This window comes from Lissotriton vulgaris, chromosome 7 (assembly GCF_964263255.1).
Source record: "Lissotriton vulgaris chromosome 7, aLisVul1.2, whole genome shotgun sequence".
In the NCBI taxonomy this organism is placed as follows: Eukaryota; Metazoa; Chordata; class Amphibia; order Caudata; family Salamandridae; genus Lissotriton; species Lissotriton vulgaris.
The window spans coordinates 526,745,119-526,762,158 of NC_141695.1; the positions used below are offsets into that span (position 1 = coordinate 526,745,119).

Here is a 17,040-nt window from a genome sequence, read left to right on the forward strand (position 1 = left end):
ACGAGCCCAGCCGCCATCTGTCTTTGCGATCACTTTCACTTTCGCAAAAGTAAAGAAATAGAAAAAAACATCTATTTCTTTACTTTTGCTATAATCGCGGCACCCACGCTTAACTTTTTTTTTTTTTTTACTGTTTTTATTATTTTCATGCATAGCATTGGTAAGGCAGTCAGCATGGATACATACATAGGTTACAGTAAGCTGAACTAACACATGATACAGAACCCTGTCCTGTTCCACCACCCACCAACTGTTTATTCTTTGAATCACAAGTGGCCCCTCTAACCCAATGTCTCTACTCCTCCCCAAGTTCTTCATCAGAACTACCCCGTCAGAGTCTGGCATTGGTTCGCAAATATCCCCCCCCCCCCATACGTGTTCCATGCTGTCCACACTTTGGTCCATATCCTTACACCAGGCCGTCAACGATGGCAGCTCCGCAGCCCTCCATTTCGTTTTGCCACGTTTAGGCCCAATGTTATCCACGTCTGCCCATGTCTCTAAGTCATTTGGTTCCCACACATTCAGGAGGCATCTGCGTGGCTCTGGCAATAGAGAGACATTCATGGTCTGTGATATTGTTCGCAACACTTTCCACCAGTAATCTGCTATCATGGGGCAATCCCAAATCGTGTGAAAGAAGGATCCTCCGTCCCCACATCCCCTGAGACAATATGGATGTTTTGCTCTGCCCATTTTGTGTAGTGTGGTCCTGGTGTGATGGAGCGATGTAAGATCTTAAATTGGACCAATTAATAGCATATCCAGAGATCGTTCCAAAGGCCTCGCACATCTTAAAAGGTACTGGTATGGAACTTTCAGGGTTTGTGAAGTACACTAGAATGTCATCCTCGTAAAGGTAAATTCGGTCCTCCCATCCCTCCACTGACCGAATACCTCTCAGCAAAGGGGCCTCCCTAATCCACGCCGCAAGGGGCTCCAACACCAACGCAAAAAGGAGCGGCGACAGGGGGCATCCCTGACGCGTCCCTCTCGCCAGCGGCACGTCGTCCGACAAGTGCCCATTCACTGCCACACACGCCAGAGGTGTGGTGTAAAGGAGGCGGATCCATGCTCAGAACTTCGGCCAAAGCCCAAGTGCGGTAGGGCTGCAAAAAGGTAACTCCATTCCACCATGTCGAAGGCCATTCTCGCATCCAGGGAGATGACTACTGACGATTCTGACAGGGTGTGTGCCCAAGCCAACGCGCCATGCAGCCGCCGGAGGTTAAGCGCTGTGTTCCTATTTGGCATAAAGCCTGACTGGTCTGGATGAATTAAGTGCGGGAGGTGTGCCAACAGTCTATTTGCGAGCACTTTAGCCAGTATTTTCGCCTCCGCGTTGAACAGCGATATTGTGCGATAGGAAGTACACTCAGTCGGTGGCTTCCCGGCCTTCGGGATAGCCACTATTGTGGCCATTCTCTGGTCTAATGGCAGTTCACCTCTACCAAAGCTGTCGGTAAGTGAAGTAAGTGTGGACAGAGAGTGTCCGCTAGTAGTTTGAACAATTCTATCAGGATCCCATTGGGTTCCAGGGCTTTTCCCGGCTGCAATGATCTGATTGCGGCGTGTAGCCCCTCCACCATGAGATCTGCCTCGAGCTCCAAGGCTGCCTCCTGTGTGAGCTTGGGCATAGCTATGTCCTTTATGGAGGCCGCTGCCTCAGCTTCCGACGAGCTCGATGACGATGTATATACCTCCCGGAAATGGCCAGCAAGTGTGCGAACTATGGCTAGTGGGTCTGATGTGAGATGGCCCTCTGCCGTACGCAGTTGCGCTATAGCTCTGGTGCCCCGCTCTTGTCTATCTAGCCAGGCCAACAGTTTCCCTGCTTTCTCCCCCACATCGTAAATTTTATGCCTGGTCGCTGTAAGGGCCGACGCCGTCTCCTGCCTTAGATGTTCCCTGTACTGTTGTTGCTTTAGGTGTAAGGCATGTGCCGAGGTGGATGTAGGGTCAGCCATGAGATCAGTGTCAGCTGATTTTAATTCTAGCTCTAAAGCCGTGAGATCTTTCTGTTTTTCTTGCTTGTGGCCCGTGATGGAAACTATTGCTTGCCCCCTAAGAACTGCCTTGTAGTCCTCCCAAAGAACTGATGGGGAGCAAACTGATACTACGTTTTCTCCATATGCCAACCAGCCCCAATGCTTCCGCAAAGCTCTGTAAGCGGGAGACACCTGGTGTCAGTGTCCCCTGTCTACGCTGGCATCCATCGTGGCATTAAAGTCCCCCCCCGATAAGAAGGTCCCCTTCCAGCAGAGACAACAGAAATTCACTGAGGGCGGGGAGTGCCACTGCTTGGAGTGCCGGGGGGATGTATACTGAAATCACATTAACGGGCCTACCCTCCCACTGACCCTGTATCACTGCAAACCTCCCCTGGTCGTCCTTCCTAGTTTGCAGTACAATGAAGGAAGAGTTTTTTTCGCAGCAGGATACCCGTTCCTCTGGACCCTGACAAGAACTCGGAGTGCACCACCATCATGTACCTCCACCTTTCTATCGCCATGCATGCCGCGCCCGTGAGGTGTGTTTCTTGTAGGAGTACTAATGTGGGAGCTTGACGCTTCAGGGCCTGTAGTACCAGCCCTCTTTTAATTTTGTCCCCTAACCCGTGTACATTCCATGTAAGTAAAGTAAGAGGGGTTACCGGAACATCAGGGGTTGCGTCTTGGGTATTAGCCATTGTGGTACACGTCGCCATGAGTGTGAAAAAAAATTAATGTGAGCTGTAACCAAGTCATGCAATGCGGGGACCCGCCAGACCGTACACACCACACTATTTCGCCATTGCCGTTGCCAATTACAACTGAAAAATACCAAACCCTAACTCCCCAACCCCATGGTCCACCCCCCTCCCTGCCTCCGTGCCCAACGGACTCCGAACTGCCCGTCTCCTCAACATAGCAGAGTGCTTCATCCCAACCCAAAACAGTGTACTTGCATGAAGGGGGTAATAAGTCCAAGGAGAGCGTGACCTCCCCTACCCATCAGGGCCTGCATCAGCCCGGTGTCCAGAGTCGGTTCATCTGCAATCTCATCTACACACCAGTGTCTATTACTCGGCCATCATCCCGCATTCCAGTTTTAACCATGACCGAGGTCATCTGCATCGATTCTCTGCGAACTGTCCTCACCTAATGGAAGGTGATCCTGACTGCTCGGCTCCTCGTAGTCGTCCCGATGGCGTTGTCCTCTGTTCCCAAGACGTGGTCCCTCCACTCGCCGCCAACCCTCAAGCCAATCATGGTCCTCCTCCGGTGTTTCAAAAAAACACGTTTTCCCATCAGCTACTACTCTCAGTTTTGCGGGAAATAACATTGAGTATGGCACTTCTCTAGCTCTCAATGCTTTTTTAACCTCCAGAAAACTACGACGGCGCCGTGATACCGCCGCAGTGTAGTCGGGGAAGAAGGAGATTGTTGAGTTTTGTAAACGAATCTGCAGGGATATTCTCGCAGTTTGTAATATTATGTCTCTATCACGGAAGTTGAATAGGCACACGAGCACTGGTCTGGAGGGCACCCCAGGTTTAGGCTTCCACCTGTCACCCTATGTGCCGGTTCGACAGAAAAAAAGGTTGAGAGTCCTTTTGGTTGCAGCTTGGTCTTTATTAGTCCTCCACATAGAGATCCATCACTGGAATGCCTTCACTTTCCAGAATTCCGAGAATTCTTACGTTATTTCTGCGCGAGCGCCCTTCTTGGTCATCCAGCTTTTCAACCAGCAGTTTATTTTCCGTTTCAAGCCGTGATACAGTTTTCTGCAGTGCAGTCGTGTCCGTGACTAAGGTTTTTGTAACCTGCTCGACTTTCGTGACCCTTGTAGTGATTTTCTGAAAATCTGCCCTCAACAGGGACACATCAGTAGAGATAGAGCCCACCGTGGTCTGGACGCTGGTGAGGGCCGCCATTATGTCCTCCAGAGTCACTTTTTTGGAAGCGCCGTCTCCTGCTGCCTTCCCCGAGGAGTCCTTTCCTTCCGGCAGTGGTGGAAAATCCTTCCCATAGGCGTACTTGTCCAGTCTGGCTTGCGTGGTCTGGGTCCGTGGGCCTCTACCTCCCATGGCAATGCTTGGGGTTGCCGGGGTACAGCACTGGTAGGCGCCGCCTGCTGCTTTGGGCTGTTCAGATTCCATGGCCTGCCGGTCTATAAGGCCACCCGCTCGATATGGCGTATGTTCCACAGGTCTCTTGGTATAGGTGCCAGTGGGGGGGAAAGGGGTCAGGTTGGAGTTTGTCGTACCCCCGCTTGGCCTGGTTGACCGCCGTTCTATGGGGGTAGTTGTCCGCAGCCAAGGTCTCCCCTGCCAGTAAATAGGGAGTGCAATATATGGGTTGATGCGCTCTCCTACGGGGGCCGGAAAGGGCTGCGCTGTTCTCGCCCCCACCAGGGGAGTGGAAGGGGGGGGGAGCGCCACGCTCCACCGCCGTCTACCGGGAGATTCGCCCTGTCAGTGGGAGGGGGGATCTCGGGGTATGCAGGAAATCTAGGCCTGGCTCCTCTTCAGGGAATGTGCCTCACTGTGTCAACGTGCCCCTCATGCCTCAGGCCCCCGCAATCCGAGCCTCACTGTCGCTTCAAGGGTCAGGGGAGATCGTTATGTCCGGGGGTACTGCTGGCACCTCTGCCGCTGCCCAGACAGTCCCACTGCCACCTCTCTCAGTCCCGGTGCACAGGAGAACCCGGGGCGCCCAGGAAAATCAGGCCCCAGCTTGTCCTCGGCTAGCAGGCCTCACCTTCGCGATGTGTCCCTCCGGGCCTCAGACTGTCGCTGTAAAGGCCGTGTTGCCGCATCAGTGGTTGTGGGAGGTCGCTCACCCCTGCCCTGTGCGCGGAAGTGTTTTTGGGCGCTTCCACCGTCGAGCAGGCCGTTCCTTCGCCACCTCACTGGGTCCCCGGTGTACTCCGAAATTTAGTCCCCGGCTGCTGTGTGGAAAATAGGCCACTGCAGTCCGCTACCGACGAACCTCAGCACCCGGTGTTGGATTTTGACCGGAGCTGCTCCTGCAGACGCCGCTCGGTCACCAGCCTCCGCGAGAGCTTCTAACGTGCATGAATATGCCGGATAAATGTTCGGATTGACCTAGAAGGTCACTTCTCCTCCGGAGCTCTCCTAGTTAGCAACCATCTTGCCCAGCTGCCAGCCACGCCCCCGCGCTTTACTTTTAACGTTAAAAGTAAAGCACGGGTGCCGCGATTATAGCAAAAGTAAAGAAATAGAAAAAACATCTATTTTTTTACTTCTGCTATAATCACGGCACCCGCGCTTTACTTTTAATGTTGAAAGTAAAGCGCCGGTGCTGTGATGCTTGTTAAGCTGTAGTTGTCTGTTGTTAACCTGGCCTTTTTGACATGGAGAAGTTTTAATCCAGTAATATCCGAATTAAACAATACCGTTATCCCTCATGGACGTCCATGATCACTCCTTTGGGGTGCCTTATTAGCACACTCGAAGTAAGCAGCGCCCTAAAGCCTAATAAGAGTTAACAAGACGCCTCAGGAGTCCCTTACATCTTTCCTTGCTCAAGCCCTTAAAAAGGCAGTATTCACAACGTCAAAGCAAACACTTCCGTGTGCCCAGCGCGAGCCGCATAACGTCTCGATCTTGGCTGAAGCTCGATGTAGTCTAATTTAAAGCGATGTGGAAAGGACGCTCCACACCGCATGAAATGCGTGCAGTGACTAGGTCTTTGCATTTCTTGCACCAACACTCGAGCCTGTATCATGAGAAATGTTTGTGCTTATGAACGGTTTTGATTGCAAGGACATAGTGGTATGTCCTTACAATAAACTGAATGAGTTATAAGCAGTGATTGAAATGGAAAAAAATAGTGTACCAGAGTACCTCCTTGTTTCGGAGATGTGCCGGTACTCTCCAGTTAAACGTATTACGTCACTTTTGAGAAGTGCAGGCACTCTCCCTCTCAAAATCAAAAAAAGTGACGGTACTCAGTACAGGACCATTCCGGCACAATTAAAGCACTGATTATAAGTGCACGTTTTTGTACCAAGAACTTTTTAATATCTCAATTTCGGTAAATAAGGGTCCTGATGCAGGAGCCTATAGTGACGTGTCCGGGATTGTTCAGAAGGGAAGCTATAATTTTGATGTCCTGGGTTTGTGGTCGATGATATAACTACTAGGCCACATCTTTTTTCCTAGGAACCAAGGGCCAGATGTAGGACACCAAATACCGGTTGGTAACGGCCGATTTCGGCCGTTACTGACCGGTATTTGGTATTTGATATGTAAGTGGCCTAAAATGTACAGAATCAGTAAATTTACCGATTCGGTAAATTTACCTATATGGTAAAATTCCGAATTGGTAAATTTACCGATTCTGTAAATCTAGATGTAGGTGGCACTGAAAACAGTGCCACAGGCCCTTAAGAATTAGTTATTTACCATGAAATAATATTTCGTGGTAAATAACAAATTCCAGTGTACATGCACATCTGTGCATGCACATCTGTGCCATGTGGCACACATACATGCCCTAAGGGCACACAGGCCAGAATCAGGGGTCCAACAGGGTTTCAAAGTGACACCCTGTCCCCCTTGACAATTCGGTAATTTTACCGAATCGGTATTTACCGATTCGGTAATCGACATTGATTCCTATAAGGCCCATAGGAATCAATGGCAATTAACGAATTGGTAAATACCGATTCAGTAAATACCGAATCCTACCGATTCCGTATCTTTTACCGAATTTTTACCTACATTGGATTTACCGATTCATAAATACCGAATCTGTAAAATTCGGTATTTATGAATCGGTAAATCCAAATTACCTACATCTAGCCCCAAGTGTCCCGGCAACACGTATGTATGTACCTATCACAACGTTTTTGCCTGTGTCAAATGATGATATGAGCATACTAACATTCACAACGTGTTACAGTTTGCTTCTTTGCCACTGAAGCCCATACTATTATCATTATGCTGAAGGCTAGCAAATAGTTTGAGTGAGATAGAAGTCATCCAGGACATGGTCGAAGTGAATACATCTAAACAGAGGGCATGTGGAAATTGACTTGGGAAATGCCAATTGTAAAAAAATTACATCCAGAAGGATGCACAATGTGGAAAAAAAGCTGAGTTGCGGCGGGGTTTGGTGGCTGCTGTTGTTCTGGAATATTTTAATGTCTCGCCTGAGACTGTCCCTAATGAGATCTTTAGTTACTTAACAACAAATTCCCTAAAAAGGTCTTAGAGCACAGCCATTACTTACAATTATAACTCTCATTTTCTTGCTTTTCATTGGACCGCATATTCTGGATTCACTTCCTCTCTTTGGGTGTTTGTGTCTGCGATGGAGCATTGACCAAGTACTGATTAATGTTGTTATCAGTATCATTCCACTGTTTGCTCTTAGATTCAGGCATTTTTGTTGTTACTACCCCCGTTATTGCTGCTTACACCCGCCTGTCAAGTGTATGTGCAGATATACGCTAACTTTATATGCACACTTGAGAATAAGTGTGTAAAGAACACGTACTCAGTACTGTATCTGCAAACTCAGGATGAATGTGCACAGGCAGCGCTCGCTGCATTGTGCACCAGAACGTTTAATGTTCTTTTTGGAACGTGTGCAGAGAAGGAGGGCGCTGAATATACTTCCCGTGACCTCTTAACCCTTTCGCTGCGGCGGCTATTCCGCCGCAGCGCTAAGGGGGCAGGGCGGCCGCGCGGCCGGTCCATGCTGGTGACGGAACCGCTCCGTCACCAGCCGCGGATGAGCTGTGCTGATGACAGAGCGGTTCCGTCATGGCCCCGCCCGCTCAATAGAATGCCCAGCGCAGGCGTGGAATCCGCGCCGCACAGGCACGTCGGACGGGCCTGACGGAACAGCTCCGTCATCAGCACAGCGCCACCGCGGCTGATGACGGAGCGGTTCTGTCATCAGCACAGAAAAGGTTAAGAATGAGCGTGCATACTGTATTCCCCTGGAGGCCTACAGGATGACTAATAACATTAACATTGTTCACATTGTCACCCAAAATGCTCTTTCTGAATCTAGATTTGACATCTCACTACTGCATGGAACACACTGCTGTGATCTAGCTCTGTCTTTCACTTTCTATTTGTGGCTGTGTCACTTTCTATCTGCTCCTCACGCCCTCAGCTTTCTATTGCACGCATCGTACCTATGAGCAGTTATGTGAAGGACTACATGGACACTATTGAAAGTACTGAAGTGCTAAGCGACGTATGAGGAGTTGTAGTGTTCGCTCAGACATGTTTAATTTATTGTGACTTCGTAGAGGTGGACAGTATGGTGAGCTGTGCCGTCCAGGTATTGCACCCTGATTACTGGATGGTACAGTAGGTTGTACTGGTCCATTATTCTGTATTATTGTGTCATAATGCTGTTATGTTTTAAACATTTACATAAGAATAACAAGCATTAGAGGAGCCAAGCAGGCATTCGAAATGGCCGCATAGTCGCTCGGCTCCGCGAGCCCTTTCGCCCCACACGTATATCCTGGCGTTTATCCTGAGACACGAAGGCGTACTTTGATAGGAGAAGGAGAACGAGCACTTACCGTCTGCTCCCGAAGCTCCTGCGTGCGGCAGACCCTGGGAACTGTCCCCGACTGCTCCGCGGCCCACGCAGTGATGAGACCGGGGCGTTGACCTGGACGTGCATCCGGCCGCGACTGCAGCAACAACGGCCGTTGATGGCGGTGAGGGGCCTGCCGGTGGGTGCCGTTGACATGAAGAGCCGCTGATGGCGGTGAAGGCCCGGTCCACTCGGCGGTGACCCTTGAGGTGCAGTGTGGCGACACAGGATCGGAGGGGGCGCATGACTCCTGCCCCCTCCCCAAACTTTTTGCCTGGGCATAACCAAGGATTGCCCCCGATAAAGGCGGGCGACTCCTGGGGTTCAGCAGGGATTTTAGCCTTTTGGTGACTCTCCTTCGGGGAGCCCGCCTCACAGTTTTGAACCACGGGGGTGCATCCCGTGGCGCCCCGCATTGGGGCCTGGTCCCTGACTGAGGTGAAGAGGGACGGGGCTAACCTGATTAAGATGGCGGCTAGTGCCCTCCTCTACGGTCCACGTCCATGTCGGACGGCTGTTGCACGGATGGGGCCTGGATGCTTGCAACATACGCAGGAACACACACCCAAGCACGTGTTGGCTGCCCTAACAGTTTTGCACGAGACCCTGATTTGTCATGCCTGGGACCTGGGTAGAAGAATGGACGCCATTGCTGTCTCACCGTCTCTAGCGGCCACGGTCCGATTCCAAGGGACTGCCGATGAACTTGCAGCTGTGTCCATGGAGGAAGTCCCAGCTCCGCCTAGGCACCAGGAGCCGCTGAAAGACCAGGTTACCGTGGCCGCACGGGCCGCCATGGTTGCTCGTGTGGATGTCTCTTTGGGACACATGTTCAACTGGCGGCTGGGGATAAAACGCTATTTTCCTTCTTGGACTGTCCTAGCTATGTCGTGGCGCTTGCCGGACTGTGTGACTCTCCTCTCCTGGATGGCGCTACTGTGTGTGAGCTCTGAGAAGCTCTCGGGGTCAGTGTCAATATTGCCGGATCTCCGCTGTCGATATTTGGATGGATTTGGATTGTTGTACTTTCCAATGGCTGCGCTCCGACCGGACCCGCCCATATTGTTTGGACCTTCAGGACTGTTCTCTAAATCGATTGACGAGTGGACTTCTGGCGGTACGACCGCCAGACAGGGTCAGGGATGATGTGGTTCACAGTCTATTGGCTTTATTGTTGACAGACGGTGCAGTGGGTATGTTTGACCGGGATTTCATCGTTGTTGTGACCGGGACTAGTTGTTCTTCATTACTGTGCCACTTCATTTCTGGGATTTTCCTAGGTGTAGGGGTGTAGGGGTGAAGGGCGGGGCCGGGCGACACGACTGAGGGCCCTCCTCCGCTTATCTTCTTTTTCTCTTTCCTCTCTCTTTCTATATTTCGGGTCTCTATTAGGGCGACAGGCACGCTGCTGGGGGGGTAGGCCATGGCCTTCTGCGGGTGTGCAGGGTGGGGAGTTGAGGGATGGGTGTTTGATCGGTATTTGTTTCTATGGCCCTTTAGTCTTTCTTCTCTTTTTAGTGTCGTCCTCCATGCTTTCTGCAATATGTTTAGTTTTGAGGGGCGGGGGTTCCGATACACGCCGGGGTTATGCCTGCATTTCTCCTGCTTTGTGCATCTTACCCCCGATATTTCCTTCGGATCTGTACTGTTTGTAGATATCCTGATTCGCGCGCAGTATTGTAGGACTGTGTACGACTGTGCGACACCCCTTCTTTAGTTCCTTATTTGAAAAAATGAACCTCTCAAATCCTGATTTCAAGTTGGTGTATCTGATTACAAGATATGTTCTGGTATTTTATGACCCCGGATTTCGAACTGCTATAACTTTTCATATTGCTTGCTGTACTCTTGCTCTGTTTAGCAGCCGGCCGGGATAGTTGTAGGCCCATACTTGTAACTGCTTATACTACAAATAAAGGTTCAAAAAAAAAAAAAAAGAATAACAAGCATTTGCAATGCAATAGGTCTCGCAGTTACACAAGTTTGAGCTATTGACATTGTAAACGACAATGCCTTTTATTTATGTTTTTGTTTTTGAAACAAAATTATAAGGCATTGTTATTTACAATGCCAATAGCTTAAACTCGTGTGGCAAAAGAAATGCAATAATTTGCTAGAGTTTAAGCTATTGGTATTGTAAATGATACTGCCTTTTATTTATGCTTTAAAACAAACATTTAAATAAAACGCATTGTCATTTACAATGCCAAAAGCTGAAACTCTCACAAATGCGAGACCTATTGCATTGCAAAGGACCCACTTGTCCCCAGTTATAAGTATTTACATTTGGCAATAATAGTAACAGCAGATTTCAGTTAAGGCCCAGTGGTGAAATAAGCTGGTGATGCTTTCTCACCTTACCCGATTCACAGGCTCCCTTCTGCGTCTAGAGGATGGCGGGCAGCCCTTGTTGCAGTGCCTTGCGGGTCTCCACCTTCATTTGCCACACCTCTTGGCACTGTGTGCTCTATCTGCGAGCCAATAGCCGTGGGCAGCCTCTTGGCGCTGTGTGAGTTAGGGCAGCCTCTTGGCACTGCGTGAGTTAGGGCAGCCTCTTGGCGCTGCGCGAGCTAGGGCAGCCTCTTGGCGCTGCGCGAGTTAGGGCAGCCTCTTGGCGCTGCGTGAGTTAGGGCAGCCTCTTGGCGCTGCATGAGGTAGGGCAACCTCTTGGTGCTCTGGGAGGTCAGGCAGTCACGACCGCACGCCGCCCTCAGGCCAGTGCAGGCACTGAGGTGTACACCTGACTAGTAGTGACGTCAGAATCTTCTTATATAGTGCCTACTACCTCTTTACACTTGTTTCAAAACACTATGCAGAAACAGCACTAGAGAAGCAGCACTCGAATAAGTAACAACTATACAATTAATACGGGCAAACATGGCCATGTGCAAAGACATAGGAGACACGAAAATGGCCGTTATCCGGTAACAATTTGCTCATGGATGAAAAGTCTATCCAAACGATTCAATAAAAAGGGAGAAGCTAAGCTATTTGCAAATTTATTAACACACCGTTGACAGCAGTTAGGCTCAACGTTATTTGTCACTAAATCATTATCGGTATGTAGGCAACAACCAGCAAAGAAAGGGTGAAACATGACAAAAACAGACAAGGGTAATCCTGTGGCCTAACGGCTAGAGCGGTCGACCTCGACGCAGGGGACCTGGGCTTGAGTATCGACAGGGACGCTCTATATCCTGGGATTCTGGCAAATCACTTATTCTCCCTGTGCAAACAAAACGATCAAAATGAATGTGTCTGTCTGTAAAGCAATTGGTGCTCTTGTAAAGCTCTCTGAAACCTTCAGGTCAAATTGCCGCTATTGAAAACAACATTCACACCTTTAAGCATAATTTAGCAAAGTTTCTGTATTAGGGCAGCAAGCTGACCTTTCACACCAGTAATGGAAGAGACAAATTAAAAGTGAAAAAATTAAACTTATGACTGTGCAAAAAAAGTTGGAAAAAATGCAAGTTTACATGTCAGAGTAAAAACAGCCGTACTGAGGAAGCATTGCTTAATTAAAGAGCTTCCTGACTAATATGGTTTGACTTAAAACAATACAGAATTTTGAATAGTGTTGAATTACGCGCAGCAACCAATTTCCTGAGGATAAGGGTAAGTAAAGAAAATTATGCATTGTTATATCGTGGAACAATACGTATGCCAAGGGGATTTATTTACCTACAAACGAGAGCTGATTGAATATGCTGGCTAAAAACAAACCCAGTGTCGATAATATTGGAGGAAAAATCTCAAACATGTATTTGTTTCAAGAAAAACATGACTTCACAATTGAATGGCCATCACTACATTTACGGCCAACCAACGATCTGTTTGTCTAGACACATGTGGAAAATCTGGAAGGATCCACTAGCCCGGAACAGATACATTCCCATCTTGTAGGGAGCCCCGGACGTGGCCTATCACACAGACACCATCTCGGACGCCACCGCTCGAAGAGGTCCTCGAACACTCCACCACAGACACCCCTCACGGGTGAGACCGCTCCCATGCGAATTCAGTCACAAAGGCGCCCACCTCACACAAATCCCACCTCCCTGCCACAAACATTCTGAGGTTCTAAATACAACACCCATATGCCCGTCTCTTAGACACACAAGCCTCATATATTCCTCCGAACTCTTTGAAGGTTTTGCAAACAGTAAAAAGATAAACAAGGAGGGTGCTACTAGCGACCTTTAGCTCGACCTAAAAAAAACATTATATAGCACGGACTTTACCTGTGCTCCGACGCTGTGCTCGTCAACAGGGTGACTCAAAACGAAACCGACAGTGAACTGTGAGAGGCCTCTTCTGAACCCCATCGGCTAAGTAAACATGCAGTAAGTCGGGTTTTAAAATGAAATAAACTGCGTCTGTTCACTGCAGAACACATGCTGTTCTCTTATGTTATTGCTGTGAAGAAGTTAGTCAGCTGTTACTGTGGTCTAGCTATATTGAAAGTTCCACTGCATTGTATACAAAGGCCAGTCCGATAGACTTTGCTCACTTCAGGGAAAGAGCAATCTCTAATCGGGGGTTTTCTTGCCAGTGTTTACATGCGTTGCATGTAAGACGAGCTGTCTCAGTGGAGCCGACAGCGGGGGGGAGAGGGAGGGAAAGTGAAAGACGCGCGATGTGCGCGCTGGTTAACACCAGCCTCCGGGACAAGAGATGTGCACGCGTACGGAGTGAACATCTCCTGACCGTGCATGCCACCTCCTGTCTACCTTCAGCACCAAAGTGGCAACAAGAAAAGCATTGGCGGCCGAAGAAAATAACAAGGAGCAGAGTGTAATACATCCGGGTACCGGAGGCGGGGAGGCGGCTGGAGCGTTTCCGGGTCAGCAGAGGCGGCTGCTACAGGCAAGGGGTGCGCTGGGGACGCGGAGTCCGCTTCCACTCGGTTTCGGCGCATGGCTGTTGGGTGCCGTTTCAATTATGCTACCCAGGCGATGCGGCGGAGATACGGGGAGTCACGACAAAAGAGCCCGGTGCGTGGGAGGTGGCTGCGTGCATGTGTGTGTGCGCGCGCGTGTGTGTGTGTGTATATATATATATATATATATATATATATATATATATATATATATATATATATGCAGTGTGTGTCTGTGTGCGCATGCGTGAGTGAGGCTGTGAATCTGCGGCATGGGATCTGCACGGCGCCGTGCGCGCCCTCGAGGGCAAATCGGAGACAGCAGAGGCTCGTGCATGTACGCTGTCTCACATTCCCCCGAACACGCCAACAAAAGGTCCTTCGCTACGCTCGACCTAAAAAAGTGAAACATGAAAAGAATGGGCATGCAGGGAATGCTGTTACAATATTGTGTACTTGCATTTGGATGGTTACAGATGTATGTGTGTTGCGTGTATGCACGTCAAAATGTGTGTGCATAGTGCTCACTGTATTGGCATTTGTGCATACTTTGGAATATATGCACACCGATGCTGCTCACTATATTGGTGTATGTGCATTCTTCGTAATGTGTGACACAGGTGGTCCTCGAGTGTCCGTGCACACTTTGAAATGTGTGTGCACAGTGGATAATCACTGTACTGGCATATAAGCATAATTAAGAATGTGTACACAGTGGGTGTTGAATGTACTTGGAAATATGTATACTTCGGAATGTGTGTGCACAGATGGTGCTTACCATACTGGCATATATGCATACTTCAGTATGCGTGAGCGTGGGGGGCATTGTACTGGTGTATAACTATAAGCATATTTCAGAATGTGTCCGCGCAGGTAACGTTCACAGTACTATGAGTGCACATCTGGCGCTCACTGTTCAGTGTGCACACACTTCCTAATGTATCTGGAAACATGAGCGATGGTAGTGTGTATGTGCGCAGATGCCATTTCAAAATGTGTGTATACTGAAGTATGTCAGTATTCCGAATACCATTACTTCAGATACTGTCTCTTCTCCATATTGTCCACCTACCTAGACCTCAAGACTCCGTACTTTACATTATAATAATTTAAATGACATTTGTTTTACTTCTATTACTTGTACTACTTGTACTTATTTTATAGAAATTTTTAGCACAGGAGGTAAAAAGAAAAGGCGCTATGACGTGATTAGTGCTGGTCACGTCTTGACACTTTTTGTTTTTAACCTTCAACCATGCTGCACAATCAGCCGCGCTGCAGTTCAACATGGCACAAAACACTGGCAAAGCTAAATAGCTCTACTGTTTGGCTTTTTCAATTTTTTTTACACTATGTTGTACAGCAGTGCGGCTGCTGTACAGCATGGTTGAAAGTCAAAACAAGCATTGTCATAGCCAATAGGTCTTGCCTTTGGGATATTATAAGTGCTTAGCCATGCAACAGTTGATGTTGCACCAAGCATATTGTACTGCATAATTAAATACTTATAAGGTCCCAAAGGCGAGACCTATTGGCTATGACAATGCTTGTTACTGATTGTGGGTAGCTCAACTTCTGTGCTCACTGCATGTCGATAATGATGCAATCTCTTTTAATTCAAGCTTTGAAATGGGCCTCTAAATTTCCAATATTTTGTATGTATGACAATTGACAATACCGTTGGCTAAAGTTGTGGTACTCACTGTGAAAAATTGATCCTGGGCCGTATCTACCATTAGGCAACACTAGGCGGCTGCCTAGGGTGGCAAAAAGGGGAGGGCGGCAAAAAAAAAAGAGTTCTCCCCACACCCAAAAAGTAGGCACGCTCTGCTGTCCTCTCTCTTCTGGGCCCCAGCAGTTCATGAAGCCCTCAGAACTCGCCATTCAAGTTTTGAATGTTAGTTTCTCCAGCAAATCCTGTTTCTAGGGCCTGTGGGTCCTCGCACCCTCTTCCTTATCCTTTCCTATCTCCTTTTCCTGTGCCTCTGTACCTCTCACATCTCTCCTCCCCTTAATATTCATTCTTTTAACATTTTGCGACTCAGCCACCCGGTGAGCATGTTTATGGTGTCGGAGTTTCTTGTGGGTGACTTCGGCACCAGCTAGTGTGTGCTGCGACTGGGGAGTAACGCAGCCTCCTGCGGCGCAGAGGGTGGGGCAACCCTCCAGGGGCCCCCCATTTATCCCAAGGCCAGTGAATACCTGTGGCAGATGGACTCGGGCCACTCGTTACATTCTGCAGAAGCCCCCCTGCCCCCATAACAATATTTTTGCGTTGCGGCCCTGGTGTGCCCTGCGTATAGATGCTGCTGATAAGCAAACTCTGCATTAGGGAGCTGGCACTAGAGGTGTTTTTATTCTGTGGAAAATGCTTTGATCCATATGTATGTATTGGAAAAAAGAAGCAAGACAAATCAATTTCTAAAGCCCAAATCGTGCCCCTTAAAACGAGGCGGCAGGTATTATATTTGATTGGAGGGGGTGGGGGAAGCACCTTTTACGGAATCCCAAAGAAAGACAATGAATGAGTTTAAAGTAACTCATTATAGAATGCACTGCTGTGATTTAAAAAAATTAGGATAAAGGAACCTGCTAGCTAATATTAAGTGAAACTGTTGAATTTTCCACCATAATCCTTCTCTTCACATAGGAAAACATTGCATTTTGTGCGGATTCCCGTTTTGTACACCCACTGGTGCATTTGCACGGAACGTTGAGGCAAGTCTAGATTTATCCAGAAATGTGTATCTTTATTGGATTTGCTGCAGAACTTGTTATTTAAAGGTTCCCTCTGCATTTCGCCTTGTTTTTTAGGTCTCGCTGATCCAGCACGCATGCGCTGTCAGTGAGACATTTAGTTAAGCCGCTTTTGGAAGTGCTTCCAAAGCGGCGATCAGCTTACCTGCACACACACAAGCACACACGCGACATGCACAGCACTTTGTTTGTCGCGCGCGCACAACTCCCAGGCGTGTCTTATTCAGCATCGCGTCACCACTCGTGTCCGCCCGTCGCTCCACACGACTCGATAGAGCTGAAGGCTGCCTTCACTTGCTCACCAGATATGTCCCGCTTATACCCTGTCTCATACAGAGCTGTGATCTGCATCTCCTCATGCGCCATATTACCAGCCGGAAGACTGCTCGCCTAAACGCCACCAACACCACACGCATAGACTTCGAGCACAGCATTGCCTTAAATTACGGATTCTCCACCGGCCCCCATGTTCACACACTTAAAACGCCCGCTTTTTTAATCCCTGCCGTCTTATCCTGTCTTCTGTATATGTGATTCACCACGTTTTATGCTCTCCGGCCCACCCTTCGACAAGCTAAGCTCCCGCATACACCCCTTATTCACTGATACTGACGCACAGAAAACACAATGCTCCCACACACACACACAACCCCCCACACACAACCCCACACTCACACAACCCCACACACAACCCCACACACACACACACAACCCCACACACACAACCCCACACTCACACAAACACACACACACACAACCCCACACACACACACAACCCCACACACACAACCACACACACACAACACCCTCACTCTATCACCATCACTT

General features: G+C 48.8%; 1 protein-coding gene across 1 annotated transcript in view; it reads left to right on the forward strand.

Annotated features, from left to right (window-relative positions):
- The window catches only part of TRIM16 (tripartite motif containing 16), a 147,678-nt gene that overhangs the window by 116,642 nt on the left and 13,996 nt on the right, over positions 1 to 17,040 (forward strand). The gene's annotated exons all lie outside the window — the stretch shown is intronic.